This window comes from Cucumis sativus, chromosome 5 (assembly GCF_000004075.3).
Source record: "Cucumis sativus cultivar 9930 chromosome 5, Cucumber_9930_V3, whole genome shotgun sequence".
Lineage (NCBI taxonomy): Eukaryota > Viridiplantae > Streptophyta > Magnoliopsida > Cucurbitales > Cucurbitaceae > Cucumis > Cucumis sativus.
In genome coordinates, this window is record NC_026659.2 from 13,544,231 (window position 1) to 13,558,133 (window position 13,903).

Consider the following 13,903-nt stretch of genomic DNA (forward strand, 5'->3'; position numbering starts at 1 on the left):
TACACATTTCAGTCTAACGCCCCGAAGGACGTACATATCAGTCTAACGCCCCGAGGACGTACATATCAGTCTAACGCCCCGAGGGACGTACATATCAGTCAAGTGTTCTGCAGAAACACATATCAGTCAAATGCTCCCGAAGGTGCAAAATAAATTGGTGATCCCTACAAGGTAAACATCCCAATACAACCTAACAATTTATCCCCTCATTCCATTCAACCCATCTTTCAGTTACTTCAAATCACAAAGTCCTTTCTTTCAACATCCTAACAGTCAACTTATTTTACTACAATCATATGTCTGTCAATAAAATGCTAATACATCAGTCAATCCACTATACAGTCAAGTCAATACACCCCTCAGTTCACCAGCACAAACCACAGTTCAGTATAATCCACATCCAACCGAAACAAATTCACTAGTTCACATCCAATCTTTATACAGCACAAATCTATTAATATCATCATGTACACATAAGCATAATTTCAGTCATTCACAATGTATACTTTTGGCAATCCACATGCAATTCACACATCAATGTAACATATATATGTTTCCAGTCAAATACAACATACACTAAACATTTAGTCTGCAATCAAACATGTACATCTTAATCATCATCCATACAGTCCATCCAACACAAACTCAAAAACTTTAGGTGAGGTCCAGTAGAAAGTCCCTTACCTCAAAGTTAGGGAAGCTCCTTAATCAACTAACGTCCTCGAAACAATCCGATATATTTGGCGAACTGAACCCTCAACAATTCACAAAATTGGTTGTGAATTTATAGGGAGCCCAACGTTACTCCCAACACCTTCAAGAACCAATTAACAAATTAGCTAAACATTCCAACCATAACACTTGAAACCACTTTGAAACCAATTACCATTCATACTTAAGTTGTTACCAACAAAGCAACCTCGATAAAATTTGTAAAACAGAGACAGCAGCACACCTCAACGCACGACTGTCAGACTCGCAGCAAAAATCCTAAGTGTGGGTCGGTCAGCGGTCGGCCAAAGGAGACGTGGCGGCTGCCTCAAAATCGATCAACGATCTGACGCGGTCGGAGAGTCGCGCGGCAGTGCAAAAAATAGAGGAGAACGGAATGGGCGGCGGCTCGAAACAGAGGTTGCGCGGCAGGGCTCCACGAAGACAGAACCAGCAGAGACGGTTGCAGAACCGTGGCTTCGACGGAGACAAAACCGGCGGAGACGGTTGCAGCGGCGGTTACTGCGCGAACGGAGAGAAGGAAACGGATGGGGCGGCTGGGCTACGGCGGGAAGAGAACGGAAGAGAAAGGATCGGTGGCGGTTGCGGCTGGGCTGCGACGGGAAGAAAACGGAAGGGAGAAGAGAAAAGAGAAAGGAAAAGAGAAGAGAACGGGGGGGGGGGGGGGGGGGGTCGCGGCGCGCTTGAGGGAGAGAGAAAGAGAGAGTTTTTCTTTTTTTCTTCTTTCTTTCTTTATTTTTTCTTTTTCCTTTTTATTAAAATTAAATATAAATAAACAAATATATATATCTCACGGTTAATATATAAAACTATTATAAATGTAAACAAGATGTGATATATATATATAATAAATCACATATACAACCTATTATATCATGCGATAATATTCTAAAACTAGTATAATCATAAATAGTATGTGATATATGTTTAAAGGGAATATTAAAAAACTGGTAAAATCAAAATAGAATAACATTAAAATAAGAGGAATATTGTTAATATATATTATATATACGCGTATGATATACTCAGAATGAACTAGTTTTAAATGGACAAAATAACAAATGACTGTGGATTTTATCTTATTTTCAGGTGATGGACAATTGTATATGATGGCGATTTGTTAAGATTCTGCAGCTTGCGGTTATGATAAATTTGAATACAAATTTATAAAACAATGTAATAAGAAGTTCAAATGATGGAGAAGAATAGCAAAAAAAAGTTGTCGGCGATGGAGAAGATAATGTAATGGCTGCCAGAGAGAGTGAACAATTAGGTTAAGTTATATTTTTAGAAAGAATAATTAAATAGTTTATTACAAAATAAAGTAAAATTACAATTATTATAATATATTCTGATTTATAATTAATTTAAAAGATACTTGAAATTTATTAACATATTAAGGTCTTTTGTCTAAAAGTTTCAACTAATAATAATGATAGTTCTCATTAACCAATTGACAAATGATTGATATTGTCAAATGATCGATATGTGCAAGTGCACATTTCAATTATAATATAGTAAAACGTTCTTAGAGATCGAGCTAGTATCCTTTTAAGAGGGATCAAATTAACAAATTAATTTATTGATTTTAGGATTAGGATGTGTTTTAAGGATTAAAAACAATGATTAGAAACTAATAAAAAGATCCCTAAAAGACAAATATGAAATCTCAAAGAATAAAAAATGCTCCAAAATTGTTTTTGATTTCACTGTTCAATCCATAAAATCATGATGTGTATAGGTTATATGAAAACTAGTGTCAGTATGTGTTCAGATGTAGGAACTAATTAACTACAAGTTGTTGACTTTTGAAAAGAATATCTTTCCATTCAAACATAATTGTTCCTAATCTCTTCCAACTAAGTTAAATATTATGGTATTAAACAGATACATAGTTTGGTTGGTAGTTTCTCTTCAAAATTATTATTTTGAGAAAACAAATACAATTTCTTTTTTAGGTAATCCAATATCCTCGAGTATATTTATAAATATGGAAATATTATTTCCATATTAGAAGAGATACTAAAAGATCTTATTACAACATCATTAGAGTCCCATCATTTTCTCTAAATATCTCTTTTGTGGTGAAAGATTTGGAATTGCACATCAATCATTTTGGAGTGGGTAATTGATCACCCTATTTTTCAAAAAATAAGAAAGATAAAAATAGTTATTTTTTAAAAGATATATTTGAAAGTGTTGAGTTTATGGAAGGTATTAGTACTTATACAACCACAAGACATTTGATTTTTGTTATCTAAATTATTTTAATAAAAATGTTTTTTTTTTTTTTGAAGTTTATGCTTATTAAAAATGCTTATTTAAAAAATGTTAATGAAATTTTAAAAAATAAAATCTAATTAAACACTTTTGAGATAGAGAGGTTTCCCTTGACTACCCGAGCGTAGATAAACACTTCTGAGATTTGGTTGGTAATCCCAAGTTCGTGTGCAGTTGATTATTTTTTAAATTTTGTATAGTTGAATAATATTTGAATTTTAAATTTTCATCTATGTGATATTTACTCATTTCAAACTTTTTGAATATGCATGTTTATTTATTATTCTGCCGTCTCTCTATTGTATTTTAAAATTTAGAATATGTGTATTTATATTATTTGAAATTGAAAATTTAACTTTTGCTCTTACACTAGGCTTTAACTCTTTGTTTGTCCGTGTTGTAGGTGAGAGAGAAGGAAAAGTTCCATTGTTTGATTGAATTGGAATTGTTTCCTGCATGGGGTGTCATACATAATCCACTTATTACTAGTTAAAGGTCTTCTTTGCCTCTGTCTTCTTCCCCATCTCCCCAAGTTGTTCTAACCTTTTTATATCTACCTATTACATGTCAAAAGGCGGATAATTTCGCTCTTCAATGTTTTGAAACAAGTTCATTATGAAAATCTCTCACAAGCAAACGTCAATGTGCATTATGAATAATTTCATCTCAAAAAAATTGTTTGAGAGGTTTCAAAAGTGTATCGAAACTAATAATTTTAATGAATAAAAAAATAATTCTTCGTTAGATTCTTACATTTTATTTCAACCAATAAAATTTAGGAGAATTTTTAAAAATAGCAAATTTTACAAAAAATATTTACAATTTATAACAAATTTATAGTCATTGATATGCTATAACGATAGTTACTAGTAAATATTTTAATTTATTTTGTTATTTTAAAAAATGCTCATAAAATATTATAGTGAGGGAACAATGATGAATCACATAGTTCTTGTGGTGATGTCGCTTTTTCTCCCTCTTTACATTCTAAAATCTCAAATACAAATCATAAAACAAGTAGATATACATTCAATTAACATGATTTTGATTCTAATAAATTAGAAAAGACAAAAATAACTAACTAATTATGGAAAAGTAATATTTTAACATGAATTATTGATTTTTAATTAGAGGTAATTTTAAAATAAATAAAATAAAAGAAAATATTACAAATCAAATCTAAACTAACTTTGATTTTACTTCTTTAATTGCAATATAACATAGATACATTGGCTATGAAGTGCAATTTCTTATATTATAATATTTAAAAGATTTAAATTTAAAAATAAAAATAAGTAATCTCAAGTCCAATATTGGACCCGTGGGGCTTAGCCCATCAATTTAAAAATTCAAAATGCACACTCAACGGTCACATTTTCCTAGGATCATCCTATTTAATGCCCTTCTACTTGTCAACTCCATCGAAATCCTTCATTTCTTGTGGCACCGTCTAAAATTTGCTTCGATTGAAGAAATTTTGACGCCCATGACAGCGTTGAAATTTCTTCAATGCAAACAAATTTTTTATCTTCCTTTCATCGAGGATTTTCATACCATGTGAAGGAGAGATCAGTTCCATCAGTTCCAAGTCGTTCGTGAGTCATCTTCTTTCCTGTGTAGTTTTCATCTCTTGATTTTGGATTGCTTGTTCAAGATTTATTTTCGAATTTTGGATTGTTTGCTATTCGGATAGGCAGAAGGTTTGCACGATGATAGATCTGGAGTACCTGAATCGTTTATTGATTCTGTAGTTTAATCTTATGATTTTGGTGATTTCGAAGCGTACAATATAATCGTACTGTGTTATGAAGTAAATAAGATTTTGTAGGGTTTTTGAAAGTTAATTTAGATATTTCCTGCATTTTAGTCTTGATAGATCTGGGGTACCTGAACCGTTCAGGTTTGCATGCTGTGATTGTGTTGTTCTTTTTTGATTTTGGAGAGAGTCCTTGGGTAATTTTGAGGATTGTTCTTTTTTTAGTTTTTTTTTGCATGCATTCAAACACACGCATGGTTTTTAAACTGGGGTTCTTGAATATTTGTCGGTTTTCTCGAATATTTGCCGGTTTTTTTTTCTCAGAAGAATTGATCTTATATTTGTGTATCTCTCTGTGCAACTTTAATATAAAGTTATTAAGGAAGAAGAGAAAGGAGGAAGAAGGGAGAGAGAAAAGGTAGAAACGACCTAATAGTAGGCATGAGTATTAAGATGCAGCAGAGCCACCACTTAGTGGCGCTAAGGTTTAATGAGCAAATTGACAGTAGAAAAGGGTCCACATCCATACCTAAGTTACTATTGCTCTGGGTTCTGTTGGTGGCATTCATTAGTATGTTAAACTACAAAGAAATGGATGGGTGGTGTTAACAAAGTTAGAAGAAAGTAAGTTCTGGGAAGTATGTGTGACCAGACGACAAAGATGCTTCTGCCTCAACTTAGTGTCAGTGTCAAACTATGTCCAGGCTTTGGCCATTCTCATTTCCATTTTCCAGTACTTCAAAATCGTATCAGCAATTGATCAGGAAAATGTGTTTCGATTTCTGTCTTTTATTAGTCTCGGTTAGTTAGGCTTAAGAGTAAGGGATATAATTCATTTTTCTTGTTTCAGCTAGAAATTACGTCGATGTCTTGATTTTTAGTTTTTTTAGGGCTGTTTGGTTGTTTTTTTAGGGGTGTTTGGTTAGTTAGGCCTAAGAAGTAAGGGCTAGTGAAAGAGAAGCATTTGATTGTCCTACAAGTATCTGAATCGCCAATGAAAGCAGAGGTTATTTCCTCTGAATTTCCACGAATTGTTCAGGTTTGGATTCTGTGATTGTGTTGTTCTGTTGTTCTCTTTTTTATTTTGGAGTGTTCTAGGAAATTTTGAGGTTTGTTATTTTTTAGTTTTTTTGGCTTGCCTTTAATCACGCTCGTTTGGGAATAGACAGGCTTCAGAGAATGAATCTCCTTTTTAAGGGTTCGTTGGGGAGCGAAGTGACCATATGGCATCCCTTTCTGCACCTGCTCAGTCTCTCTCTTGCCTTTTTCATACTACATATTTTTGTTTCTCAATTTAGTGTCAGTGTCAACCATGTCTATGCTTTGGCCATTCTCATTTCCACTTTCCACTACTCTAAAAATGTATCTGCAATTGATCAGGTAAAAGTGTTTCAATTCTCTGTCTTTGGTTCATCTCCGTTAGTTAGTCTTAAGAGTAAGGGAGATAATTCGTTTTTCTTGTTTCCCTCCATGTATTGATTTTTAGTTTTTTAGGGATGCTTGGTTGGTTTGAATGCACGAAACATTTGCTGGTACACGATTCAAACAGCTTGCCCAGTCATGTTTTTCTATTTTTTTTTAATATTTTGGAATTTTGCATGTGTGATTTCTGTATATATTATTCTTGCCCTTTTCCTTTATCATCATTTATTTTGATTTTGGAGAGGTCTCTTGGTTATTTGTTATTTGCACATATACAAGGGTTGAAAATTTCAATCCCACCTCTCTTTTATATTACATTCATTTAGTTTTGGCTGTTATCTAATTGAACTATTTGATCATCAAATAATTGTGTTACCTTTTCTTCTAGATGTTTAGATTCATTTTTCTCACTATTTTAGTTTTCTTAATGTGCGACAGTCTTTGTTTTTTATTGAACTATTGTGTGGCAGTCTTTATTTATTGGTTATCTTTAGTTTCACTATTGTTCTTTTTTTAATGTTTTCTTAGTTTTTAATAAGTGTGACAAAATATGAATTAATTTTTTTCTTTGAACAAATGTGGAATTTATTTTCTTTTAATGTAGTTGTGTCCCCAATAAATTTATTTTGGCGATTTAACAATCCATCATGTTCTTTTTCATTTTTCTGTTGTATTTTCTTGGTTCTTTGTTGTGGTATGTCTATTTTTGAGACATTCTTAATTTAGTTTTATTTCTTTTAGCTTCCTGCATCATTTTGTATTATGGATTGTTATGAAATTTTGAGATTATGCTTTATTTTGTTTTTTGGTCCTTTGCTGTGATGTCTTTTGATTATTTCTTTTGAGTGAACAGTTCATGTAAGATTTTCTGCATGAGAATAAATTGATTATTTAATTTGGTCAAAGAAGTTCAAAATTTACATGTGAAATTTACACTCAGTGGCTGTAAGGTTTAATGAGAAAATTGGAAGTAGAAAAGAGTCCACATTAATTCATTCAGCCAAGAGGGCTTGGCATCCTAAGTTTGCTCTGGGTTCTGTTGGTGGCATTCATCAATATGTTAATCTATTAGGGAATGTATGGTTATAACAAAGTAAGAAGAATGGAAGTTCTGGGGGAGTATTTGTGACAAGAGGGCAAGGATGCTTCTGCATCAATTTAGTGTTAGTCAATCATGTCTATGCTTTGGCCCTTCTCATTCCACTTTCCACTACTACAAAAATGTATCTGCAATTGATCATGTAAAAGTGTTTCAATTTTCTGTCTTAGGTTCATCTCAGTTAGTTAGTCTTAAGAGTAAGGGAGATAATTCATTTTTCTTGTTTCAGCTAGATGTTACCCTCCATGTCCTGATTTTTAATTTGGCTTCCTAAGTGTGCTCTAGGTTCTGTTGGTGGCATTCATCAGTATGTTAATCTACAGGTGAATCTATAGTTATAACATAGTAAGAAGAATGGAAGTTCTTGGGGAGTTTGTGTGACAAGAGGGCAAGGATGCTTCTGCATTAATTTAGTATCAGTGTCAACCATGTTTATGCTTTGGCCATTCTCATTTCCACTTTCCACTACTCCAAAAATGTATTATCTGCAATTGATCAGGTAAAAGTGTTTCAATTTTCTGTCTTTGGTTCATCTCAGTTAGTTAGTCTTAAGAGTAAGGGAGATAATTCGTTTTTCTTGTTTCAGCTAGATATTACTCTCCATGTCTTGATTTTTAGTTTTTTAGGGGTGCTTGGTTGGTTTGAATGCAGGAAACTTTTGCTGGTACACGATTCAAACAGCTTTCCATGTCAGGTTTTTCTATTATTTTTCTTTAATATTTTGGAACATGTGTAATTTCTGTATATATTATTCTTGCCGTTTTCCTTTTTCATCATTTATTTTGATTTTGGAGAGGGTCTCTTGGTAACTTGACTTTTCTTTTAGTTTTGACTGTTATCTAATTGAACTATTTGATTATCAAATAATTGTGTTACTTTTTGTTCTAGATGTTTATATTCATTTTTCCCACTCTTTTAGTTTTGTTAATGTGTGACAGTCTTTGTTTTTCATTGAACTATTGTGTGGCAGTCTTTATTTATTGGTTATCTTTAGTTTCACTATTGTTCTTTCTTTAATGTTTTTCTTAGTTTTTAATAAGTGTGACAAAATATGAATTTATCTTTTTCTTTGAACAAATGTGGAATTTATTTTTCTTTTAATGTAGTTGTGTCCCCAATAAATTTATTTTGGCGATTTAACAATCCATAATGTTGTTTTTCATTTTTCTGCTGTATTTTCTTTGGTTCGTTGTTGTGCGATGTCTATTTTTGAGACATTTTTAATTTAGTTTTATTTCTTTTAGCTTCCTGCATCATATTGTATTATGGATTTTTTCGAAAATTTGAGTTTGATCTTGTTTTTCTGGTCCACTGCTGTGCAGTTTTTTTTATGAGATATTTTTATTTAGATTTATTATCTTTTAGCTTGTTTTGCATTTTGCATTATAGATTATTTTTTAAAATTTTGAGGTTGTTTTTTTTCTTTGATCTTTTGTTGCGGTGACAATTTTAATTTAGATTTATTATCTTTTAGCTTGCTTGCATTATGGATTGTTATGAAATTTGCTTTATTTTGTTTTTTGGTCCTTTGCTGTGATGTCTCTCTATAAGACATTTTTAATTTAGGTTTAATAACTTTTAGCTAGCTTGCATTGTGGATTGTTATGAAATTTTGAGTTTCTGCTTTCTTTTGAGTTTTGGTGATGCCTTTTTACGAGACATTTTTAATTTAGGTTAATTTTTTAGGTTGCTTGCATTTATGGATTGTTCTGAAATTTTGACTTTCTGCTTTTGTTTTTTATGTCATTTGTTGTGTGATATTCTCTTTATAAGATAGAGATATTTTTAATTTAGGTTTACTATTTTTTAGCCTGCTTGCATTTGGTATCATATATGAATTGTTCTGAATTTTGAGTTTCTTATTTTTCAGTCATTTGTTGTGCGATAACTTTTTATAAGACAGACATTAAGATTTATTATTTTTGGACTTGTTTGTATTTTGTATCACGGATTGTGGTTTTTTAAATTCAGAGGAGGAACTAGAAATTGTTCTTGTGATATGTTAAAATCTAGTTTACTGCAAAGAATGAATTCTAAAACAGAGGGTATGAATATCGTCAATAATTTTTCTCCATTTGTGCGTTGAGCAATGTTTAGCTGATATGTTTGTGTATTCTTTACATTAGTGCAGCACCACATGCTAATTTAGGTGTGAAATGCTAATTTAGATGTGAAACACTTCCAAAGATGACGAGAAATCAAAGATTGTCGTAGTAAAAAACCTCACCAGTTTTTCCTTTCAGGTTTTTCTTTTCTTTTTCTTTAATAGTTTGGAATTTTGCTGGTGTGATTTCTGCTTTTCTCTTATCATTTATTTTGATTTTGGAGAGCAACTTTGGTAATGTTAAGGTGATTTAAGAAAAGTTGGTTGTCCAAGAATCAATATTTTTATATTACCTTAAATCTTCCTAAGACATGTTGGGTCTTTCTTTGGCCTTTGTTAGTGTCTTCTATTAAGTCTGTTAGTTTCACTTTAGTTGGGTCTTTTTTTAATTTTATTTTATCTTTTAAATTCCAAATCCTACTCATTTGGTCATGACGATTGAATAATCATTGTTAAATTTATTTCTTGTTGGGAGTGTAGATTTTATTTTCTTTTTGGCCTTTGTTATTTGCATCTATACAGGGGTTCGAAAAATTCAAACCCTTCCCTCTTTTATTCGACATTCTTTTAGTTTTATTTGTACTATTGGATTGTTAAAAACAATTGTGTTACTATTTCTTACATTCCATAAAGAACCCTTTCTGATGAATTATTTCTTATTGAACTGTTTTAAAATTTTGAGTTTCTTCTTTTTCTTTTTTGGGTCCATTGTTGGGGGATGATACATCTTTAATTTTTTTTTTTTTTTGATAAGAGATGATACATCTTTAATTTAGATTTATTATCGTTAGCTTGTTTTGCATTTTGTATTATGTTTTTTGAAATTTTGAGTTTCTTCTTTTTCTTTCTTTGGTCATGTGTTGTGCGATGTTATTTGCATTAGGGGTGTTTGGTTGGTTGTTTTTTTAGGGGTGTTTTGGTTAGTTAGGCTTAAGAAGCAAGGGCTAGTGAAAGAGAAGCATTTGATTGTCCTACAAGTAATAAGCTTCTCCTCAATCATTCAACCATTTTTTTAGTAAAGAAAGAGGCTTCTCCTCTGGCAACCAAAGTCCGTCCCTCGTTAACAGGTAAGTCTACCCCATTACTTTTTATGTCCTTTTAATTAAGATATTTGGGTCAATATATATCAAAATAAATAAGATCCATCTTTGGTAATTTTTAAAAAATTTAAATCTATAAATACTCATTTCATCTCTAAAATTATGTGATTTGTACTTTCTAAAATTCCCTCGATGGTACTAATACACTCTTATATTTGTATTGTAATTATCATGTCCTTTTTCTATGGTTTTTTAAAGTTAATTTAGATCCTTATTCGCTCTAGGTATAAGTTGAATGGAAGAGTTTTTTAGCCTTGATAGATCTTGAGTACCTGAATCGCCGATGAAACAGAGGTTATTTTCTCGGAAATTCCACGAATTGTTCAGGTTTGGATTCTGTAATTCTGTTGGTTCTTTTTTGATTTTGGAGTGTGTCCTGGGTAATTTTGAGGATTATTATTTTTTTGTTTTTTTGGCTTGCATTTAATCACGCACGTTGGGGAATAGACAGGCTTCGGAGAATGAATCACCTTTTTAAGGTTTCGCTGGGGAGCGAATTGGCCATAAGGCATCCCTTTCTGTTCAGTCTCTCTCTTGCCTTTTTCATACTATATGGTTGTTGAACTGGGGTTATTGAATGATTGTTGCTTTTATTTTCATAAGAAGTGATCTTATATTTTTGTTTCTCTCTGTGTAACTTTAATATGAGGTTATTAAGGAAGGAGATAAAGGAGGAAGAAGGGACGGAGAAAAGGAAGAAATGACTGGATTGTTGGGATGGGTATGAAGATGCAGTAGAGCCACCACCTAGGGGCTGTAAGGTCTAATGGGCAAATTGAAAGTAAAAAAGAGTGCACATCCATTCAAGCTAAGAGAGCTTGGATTCCTAAATTACTATTGCTCTGGGTTCTGTTGGAGGCATTGATTGGTATTGTTAATCTACAAGGGAATTGATGGTGTTAACAAAGTTAGAAGAAAGGAAGTTTTGGGCGTATGTGTGACCGGAGCACAAAGATGCTTCTGCATCAATTTACTGTCAGTGTTAAACTATGTCCATGCTTTGGTTATTCTATTTTATACTTTCCACTCCTCTCGAAATGTATCAACAATTGTTTATGTAAATGTGTTTCGATTTCTGTTTGATACTTCTCAGTTAGTTAGGCTTAAAAGTATGAGAGATAATTCATTTCTCGTCTCATATAGAAATTATCTTGATGTCTTGATTTTTAGGGTTTTTTTCAGCGGTTTTTGGTTTTTTTATTTTTTTGTTGGATTTTGGCTAGTTAGGCTTAGAGGTGCAAGGACTTGTGAAAGAGAAGCATTTGATTGACCAACGAGTAATTAGTTTCTCCTCAAGCATCCCACCACTTTTCTATTAAAGAAATACAGGTACGTCTACGCTATTACTTTTCATGTCCTTTTACTTAAGATATTTATATAAATATATATAAAAATAAATAAGATCCATCTTTGGTAATTTTTTTTAAAATCAAATCTGTGGATATTCATTTCATCTCTAAAGTTTTGCGTTTTGTTACTTTTTAAAATTCCCTCCATGTCACTATTACACTCCTATATTTGTGTTGTAATTATGATGTCCTTTTTCTATGGTCTGTTAAAGTTAATTTAAATCCTTTTTTGCTCTTGGTTTATGTTGAAGAAATGGAAGATTTTTTTAGCCTTAATAGATCTGGAGTACCTTAATCGCTCTTGCATTTTGTGATTCTGTTCTTTTTCTATTTTGAAGAGTGTCCTGAGTAATTTTTAGGATTTTTATTTTATAGTTTTTGTCGCTTGCATTTAAACACAGACTTGGTTGTTGAACTGGGGTTCTTGAATAATTGTTGGTTTTGTTTTCTGAAGAAGTGATCTTATATTTGTGTATCTCTATGTGCAACTTTAATATGGGGTTATTAAGGATGGAGATAAAGGAGGAAGAATGGAGAGAGAAAAGGCAGAAATGACTTAATTGTTGGGATGAGTATGACCCCATGTCTAGTAGTTCCCAAGTATGATATAGGAAGGCATAGAGTCAAGGCCTTGTCTGACTCTAATAGAAGTAAGTAGCTAACGCAACGCAATATTCTTTGCACCTTCAGTCTGTGAATTTGAGGTGTAAGAGTTTGGCCAGAGGAGCTAGTCTCGTAACTGCGGGCGCAGTTCTAGTTCTTTACAAGACAGATGGGAACGGTAGCTAACAAGTGTGCCCTGAGTGGAATCCTACCACTACTCTTTCTACTATATTGGCAGGACGGGTGCCAAGTTATTAGTAGCTAGGCAGCTAAGCCAGTAGTAGTTCAGTTCAGGCGCTGTTCTCAAATCTAGTTGACTACGTTGTAGCGTAGCGGTACGGGACAGGAAAAGAATTGATAGCGGTACACTGAACACAAAGAAATTTGATAGACATATGTTGAGAGTTCGACAAGTAGCACTGAATCTACTATCAGTAGTGATTTATAGAAGTTGACTCGCTTAAACGAAGAGAGTGAACAAAGCATAGCGGAGTGAAGAGAGAAATGGTTTCATTAGATAGCTCTCTCGATGTCCTTGTTATCTTTCCTAGGTAGATTGTGACTTATTCATTCTTTCTCGCTGACTCTGGTTTCCCCGCCGTGGATCCTTTCTCGGTTAGGGCCTCCCCTATCCTTATTCATTGATCGCTCTCTTTGCCGCGAATCTCGGCATGGTGGTCCTTCGCCTCGCAATATTCTTTGCTCCTCCTTCCTGGGCTTGATGGGTACATCAAGCATATCGGCATCTTGCTTCTTTGGTGTGGTACACATATCTATCAATGAAAAGAAAGTAATAGAATTCATTCCCGCATACTCGCATATTGAATTGCGCCTTCAGACCATCAAAGAAAGGTCCAGGGTCTGGAGTCCGCAGGATTTATCCGGAGTCCGAAGGATTTATCCGTAGGACCATCCATATGGAGGGAAGTAGTCCGGAGGATTTATTCGTAGGACCATCCGTAATTAACAGAAGTAGGACTATCCATTATCCTTCATCCGGAGTCCGCAGGATTCTTATCCGTAGGACTATCCATATGGAAGTAGGACTTGTTTTTAACCAATCTGAGGAACTCAAACTTATGGCCTCCGTAGTCCGCTCCCTCCCTTTATTTTCAAGGTTGAATATGAAAGGTTTGAAGTTAGAAGTGAAAGGAAGAAAAAGTCAATAGAAGTCCTCCGTCTCTCTTCTTTATGGTCCGGAGCCTTCGATCATTCTTTGAGCCTCTAGACCTACTAGAGAAAGCCCCACTCCGCGGAAGAACCTAGAAAGCTAAGCTTGATAAAGTCCTCCGCCTAATTCAATGGATCTAATGGACGCAATATTCTTTGCACTTGGACCCAGCCTCCAGCTTCTTATTCGACGTTAGGAGTATTAAGACCGAAGGACAGACGGGTCCTTCTATATATTCTTTGCACCGCTCTGTGGGTCCTTTCCATTAATAGTTAGGAGTCTTAAGA

At 33.3% G+C, this 13,903-nt stretch overlaps 2 long non-coding RNA genes across 7 annotated transcripts in view; both read left to right on the forward strand.

Annotated features, from left to right (window-relative positions):
- The window catches only part of LOC116403879, a 28,901-nt gene extending 15,491 nt beyond the window's left edge, over positions 1-13,410 (forward strand). For 4 of the 6 annotated variants that reach the window (XR_004216802.1, XR_004216801.1, XR_004216800.1 and 1 more), the window contains exons 8-11: positions 9,416-9,532; positions 10,303-10,460; positions 10,718-10,820; positions 11,721-13,410. This is a non-coding gene — a long non-coding RNA (uncharacterized LOC116403879). The remainder of the gene's footprint in view (positions 1-9,415; positions 9,533-10,302; positions 10,461-10,717; positions 10,821-11,720) is intronic. The other 2 variants (XR_004216804.1, XR_004216799.1) reach the window with 1 other exon arrangement.
- On the forward strand, positions 4,340-6,314 carry LOC116403886. Its single transcript, XR_004216811.1, has 2 exons — positions 4,340-4,607; positions 5,681-6,314. It is a non-coding gene; the product is annotated as an uncharacterized LOC116403886 (long non-coding RNA).
- Positions 13,411-13,903: the final 493 nt, after the last annotated feature.